This window comes from Ursus maritimus, unplaced genomic scaffold (genome assembly GCF_017311325.1).
Source record: "Ursus maritimus isolate PB19 unplaced genomic scaffold, ASM1731132v1 scaffold_24, whole genome shotgun sequence".
NCBI lineage: Eukaryota > Metazoa > Chordata > Mammalia > Carnivora > Ursidae > Ursus > Ursus maritimus.
The window spans coordinates 45089744-45096399 of NW_024424897.1; the positions used below are offsets into that span (position 1 = coordinate 45089744).

At 44.6% G+C, this 6656-nt stretch overlaps 1 pseudogene; it reads right to left on the minus strand.

Moving 5' to 3' along the window:
- Positions 1-1294: 1294 nt before the first annotated feature.
- LOC103667382 lies at positions 1295-5706 on the minus strand (annotated as a pseudogene).
- Positions 5707-6656: the final 950 nt, after the last annotated feature.

Here is a 6656-nt window from a genome sequence, read left to right on the forward strand (position 1 = left end):
AAATAAATAAAATCTTAAAAAAAGGAAGATTTATTACTTTAAATTGATTTTTTAGGGGGTCGCCTGGATGGCTCAGCATCCAACTGAGTTGGTTAAACATCCAACTCTTCATCTCAGCTCAGGTCTTGATCGCAGGATTGTGAGTTCAAGCCCCATGCCCAGTGTGGAGTGCAGCCTATGTAAAATAAGTAAGTAAGTAAATAAATAAATAAAATTAAAAATAAATAAATAAAATGATTTTTTGGGACGCCTGGCTGGCTCAGTCGTAGAGCATGCGACTCTTGATCTCAGGGTCTCCACATTGACTGTAGAGCCTACCTAAAATTGTAAAAATAAAAAAAAGATTTTTAAAAATTTCTAATGAAGAAAATAAAGAACCTATAATCTTACCATCCAGATAATACAGAATTATATACATTATCCAGATAATAATAATAATTATTATTTTTTACATACAGACACTTCTTAAAAACACTTTAAAAAATAGGACATGTTGATGTTTGAAAAAGTAAAAACCTCCTCACTGTCCATCCTCAACTTTTCTCCCCAAAGTTTTCCATTATTAACAAGTTCTATGCATATACACACACAGTTTGTTATTTTTAAGACACTGATAGAGTCATACAGTGCCATACCCTGTTCTGCATTGTGCTCTTTTCACTTATATTTTGGAGATATCCTAAAGATCAGTAAATGTTTTCATTTGCTAATCAATGCCTATGCATTTAAAAAAAATGTTTTTTCTCAGGGTACCTGGGTGGCTCAGTCAGTGAAGTGTCTGCCTTCGGCTCAGGTCCTGATCTCAGGGTCCTGGAATCAAGTCCTGCATCAGGCTCCTCGCTCAGCAGGGAGTATGCTTCTCCCTCTCCCTCTGCCTGCCACTCCCCCTGCTTGTGTTCTTCCTCTCTGTGAAATAAATAAATAAATAAATAAAATCTTTAAAAAATAAAAAAAATATTTTTTCTCATTATTCACTGTAGAAAAATATAGGTAGGCAAATATGTGAAAACAAAACTGTCCATTTATATCTCCCAGTCTGAACAACTAACATTTGGCATTTATGCTGCTTATTTTAAGTTTATTTATTTTAAGAACACCTCCTTGCAATTTCCAGACAGAAAATACAAAACAAGAAACAGAGTTCGTTTCAAATATATAAACAGTGTGCTGGAGTTTAAAGCGTTACTGATAACATTGTTACAGAAGAATGTCAGCTTACTCTGGGCACTTCAGTATTCCTTAGGAATAGACATGAGTTCTCTTTTCCTCTCACCGGGATGCTCTCAGGGTTAAGTCACTGCACCTGCTCTTTGACATGTTTTCCTTGTAGAAGATATGGAGCCTGGAGATCATGACAGTTGGAGTAGGCCATTCCCAATCCCATGCCAGAACTAAAGGCTAATGTAACGGCCACATTCTTCTTTTCAGGAAGGTAAGTGAGAAACCAAGTCCTAGTCCAAAACCAGGACCTGTCTGCGGGACTGCATCCGCCATGCACCAGTCCCACTTCCTGCGGAGCTCTGCATCTGATAAGTTTCCCACTGTAATATTTGGCATTAAAAAAATTCTTTTTTCCTTGCATATATAAACATCAGATATAATTTTAATATCTAATTTTGTAGTCTTTGTATTTATTATTTATTTGTTATTATTTTTTAAAGTAGGTGCCACACCCAGCCTGGAGCCCAACACAGGGCTTGAACTCAAGACCCTGAGATCCTGAGATCGAGACCTGAGCTGAAATCAAGCGTTGGACACCCAAAAGACTGAGCCACCCAGGTACCCCTGTAGTCTTTTTAACTTGGCAATATAGCATGACATTTTTCTCCACTACAGAATATAATTCCACTGTACACAGAAACTACAGTACAATGTATCTATCCATTTTCTTATTGTTTGATAATCAGGTTGTTCCTACTTTTTTTTTAAAAAAAGGTTTTATTTATTTATTTATTTATTTATTTGAGTGAGAGAGAGAGCTGAGCATGAACGGGGCAGGGACAGAGGGAGAGGGAGAAGCGGAGTCTTTGGTGAGCGGGAAGCCAGATGCAGGACTCCCAGGACCCCAGGATCATGACCTGAGCTGAAGACAGGCACTCTAACCAATTGAGCCATTCAGGTGCCCCTGATTGTTTCTACTTTTTAATGTAGAAACAGTAATGTGATGAATATCTTGGTTGCTTAATCATTTGAAAAGTGACTTTCATTGTGTTTTTTCTTATTGCACATATTTAGAAAAAATAGGGTATATGGATTAGAAAAAGAATAAAATAAAAATCATTATAACTTCACCTATCCATATGTAAATCACCTTTTTATATGTTCCTATAGTTCTTCCAGATTTTTTCTAACAAATATATTAATATGTTAGTTCTTTATGGTAACTGATTTTTTCATTTCATTTATTTTAAAGATTTATTGATTTATTTTAGAGAGAGAGAGAGTGTGGTGGAAAGGGGCAGAGGGAGAGGAAGAGAGAGTCTTAGGCAGCTTACTCGCTGAGTGCAGAGCCTGATGCAGGGCTCGATCTCACGACCTTGAGATCACAACCTGAGCTGAAACCAAGAGTTGGATGCTTAACCAACTGCACCACCCAGGCGCCCCTGATTTTTTTCATTTTAAAATATATATTGATTTTTTCATATCAATAAAAATTTTTCTTAGTAGCTATATAATATCCCATCATATGGACATGCTTCTTTACTTAACTAACCTCCTGTTGGACTTTTGTGTTGTTTCCAGTTTGTAAACAATGCTGTCTTCTACAGAGGACCTGTTTTCATATTTTTAATCATCTCAGGATGAATTCCAAAAAGAGAAATTACTGAGTCAAGAGACATGTACATTTGATGGCTTTTGATAGTCCTGTCGAATTGCCATGCTCCATAGTTGGACCAATTTGTACTCCTCCTTCAGTCATGATTAGGACTGCCCACTTCCCTTCTCCATACAAACCCTGAGTGGGATAATTAAAAATAACAAAAACCAGCTGCTCCAAATTTGACAAATAAAAAATGGTAATACATTTATATTTTCGAGTACTTAATTTCTAGTACTATTTATATTTCTTGCATGAATTGTTTGTTCATGTTCACTCATTTCTCTATTGGAATGTTCATCATGTCCTATTCTTTAATAATAAAAACTTTCAATGTTTCAGTTTTTTATTGTAGTAAGATACACATAACATAAAATTTACTTTTTAAAAAACGATTTTATTTATTTTTTGACAGAGAGAGAGAGAGAGCGCGCACACACACAAGCACAAGCAGGGAGAGCAGCAGGCAGAGGGAGAAGTAGGCTCCCCGCTGAGCGAGGAGCCCCATGCGGGACTTGATCCTGGGACTCTGGGATCATGACGTGAGCCAAAGGCAGATGCGTAACTGACTGAGCCACCCAGGTGTCCCTAAAATTTACTATCTTAACTGTTTTTAAGCATACAGTTCAGTGGCAGGAAGTACATTTTCATTGTTGTGCAACCATCACCACTATCAATTTCCAGGATTCTTTTCATCTTGTAGAACTGAAACTCTCTGCCCTTTAAACACTAACTGTCCATTCTTCCTCTCTCCAACTCAAGACCCCAGCAAACACCATTCTGCTTTCTGTCTCTATAAAGTTGACCACTCTGGGTGCCCCACGTAAGTGGTATCATACAGTATCGTATTTTTGTGACTGGCTTCTTTCACTTAGCATAACATCCTCAAGTGTCTCATCCCTATTGTAGCAGGTATCAGAATTTCCTTCCTTTTTAAGGCTGAAGTCTATTCCGTTATATGTATGTACCACATTTTGCTTATCCACTCATCCACCCATGGATACTTGGGTTGCTTCCACCCCTCCACTTTTGTGAATAATGCTACTAATAATGAACATGGATGTACAGATACAGGCATATATTTTAGAAACATTCAAGTATGACATTTGCCTTTTAATTTTGCCCATCATATTTTTCTGATTTGCTAAGGTTAAATATTTTTATTTTGGTCAGATCCATTGATTTCTTCCTTTATGGCATCTGACATTGATGTCAAGCTTAAAAAAATCCACCCCCACTTTAATACATAGTGAAATACTTTTGTATATATTTTTTCTAGTCCTTTATATATATTTGTACACTTATATTTATAATTCATTTGAACTACATTTTGTGATGTGAAATAGACACTTTGATCCACCCCCATAAATGGTTAACTAATTGTCCCATCACCATTTCCCCCACCAATTTGAAATACATATCACACACACACACACACACACACACACACACACACACACACATCTCTGGGGATGTTTCTGGACTTTCTGTTTGTTTCCTTGATTTCTGTGTTAATTAAACTGGGAAAACCTAAAGAAAGGATGCTCAGGGGCACCTGGGTGACTCATTTGGTTAAGTGTCCAAATCTTAATTTTGGCTCAGGTCATGATCTCAGGGTTGTGAGATTCAGCCCCACATGGGGTTCCCTGCTGGGGGATGTAGGCTGCTTAAGATTCTCTCTCTCCCTCTGCTGCCCCCTCCCCAAGAAAGGATGCTCAGAGGCAATTGGTAGCCTCAGGGTACACTTGAAGGTCAAAGGCAAGCTGCCAACCTACCTTGTCTGTATCTCCTTCCCTGTTTTCTTTTTATGTGATGTGTTTGTGTTCCTTACACTCTTCATCCCCTGTTGCTTCCTGTCGCTTCTTTAGACATATTGGAAAGCTTTGGTGAGGATTCTTAGGATATATGCAACCTTGGTTTTTGTTGAACAGTGGGGAAGGCACCTATGGATATAATAGCAAATGTCAGTAGCTTTTGGATTTCCCTGGAAACTTTTTCAATACTCCTGGGTATGGCCAACAGTCCCTAAGAGGTAGGCAAGCTCTCAGGATCTTCACACTGGAGGCCAGGTATTCTCTCTGAATGTTTCCCCCTGCAAAGGATGTGGCTTGTCCTGGTATGGGAGGCAGGTGAATTAGGAGGGCATTGTGTAATGTGCAGGCAACCTCTATATTTATAAACATTTCTAAAACTCAGCTGCTTCAAACTAGCCTTGAGAAGCATGTGCTTACGAAGCTGTGGGCCAGGCTGGTCTCTGCTCAACTCCAGGAACCTAAGCGATCCTGGGGCGGAAGTAGCTTGAAGCCTGCATGGAGTTGGTCCTAGGGTGGGGCAGCATGCCGGGCCAATGTCCTACTGTTTTAAATACAGTCACTTTACACTATTTTAATAATCTGTAGGGCACACTAGTTTTCATTTTAGGTCTTGAGAGTGATTTAATTTTCTACGCACAACCTGTAGGTACGCAGAGCAGCTGTCGTAAGGAAGAAAGGCCTCGTCGCTCAGGAAGTCCGGTTTCCCTCGCAGTAGAACTCTGAGAACCTGACTCCGCGCAGGGCTCCAAAGAAACCCGGCTCTCCCGCGCCGCTGGGCAGTGAGCGGACGGGCGGTAGCCTCGGCCGCCGCGGCGCAGGAGCGCGCAGCTCCAGCCCCAACCCCAACCCCAGCCCCAGCCCGCTCCAGGGGCGGGGCCGCGGCCGCACGGGGGTGAGGGCCGCCGGCCGCACCGCCCGGGTTCCAGGCGGAGTCGCGTCCGCCCCACCCGCCCGGACCCGCGCCGCGCCCCGCGCCCGCGAGCGCGCCCTCGGCACTGGCCTGCGGCAGCGGGACTTGCGTCCGCCCAGTGGCCCGCGGCGGGCGTGGAGAGGGCGGGCGGCAGGGCGAGGCATGGCGGGCCGCCGGGCGCCGGGGGAGAAGCGCTGGCAGCTGGTGCGCTGGTGAGTGGGCTCCGGGGGGCCGCGGGGCCTGGTGCGGGCGCGAACCCGCGCACCCTGCGCCCCAGGGTCCGGTTGGGCACGGGAAGGAGCGGGGCGCTGGCCCAAAGTTTCTTCTCGAGCTGAGGTTGCGGGGCCGGGTTTACAGAGAGGCGCTGGACTGCCTGGTAGTAACCTTATCCCGCGTCCCCGCGCGGGGTCTTTGCGGCTCCCCGGAGAGATCGGCGCTGGGACCTGGGACCCTGTCCCTGTCGTCAGGCTTTGGAGGGACCCCGGCCCTCCTTCCACAGGCTCATAGGCGGGGTTTCCGTCCTTCCTTTTTCCCCCAGCCGCAGCGTTCTGATTTGTGCCTTGGGGGTCCCCCCGCCTACCTCCATTCCTCCTGCTGCTTTGGTCCGGCCACAGAATTGGGCCCCAGGGGGCACAACCCGCAGCCTTCAGCTCCCCTGTTCAAGGAGATACCCCTGTCTATCACACAAGGACCTCTGAGGGTGGGTCACTTTGGGGTTGGGGGCTTAGAGATGGGGGCCTTGGAGGTGAAGGAAGAGGTCCCTCCGTAGGTGGGTGGAGGTCCCTCCGTAGGTGGGTGGTGGCCCCTATCCCCACCGCAGTCCTGCCCAGGCCGGCGGGTATCAGGTTACCTGACTGCAGGCTGAGCGGGTTTCAGACGCAGCACCGGGAGTCACCTGGGTTGGGCCTATGTCCCCAGCGTCCAAACGAACGTTGAAGGCTGCTTCAGCCAGAGGCCTGACCTCTGTCTGGCGGGATTTAGAATGCAAGGTAACCTGCTTTGGGAGAACTCCAAGAACCAAAGGACAATGTTTGGCTGGGACCCTTCCCCATCCCACAACATCCCACCCATATCAGGACCAGGGAGAATCTCTGAAGTAACGTTCTGGACACGT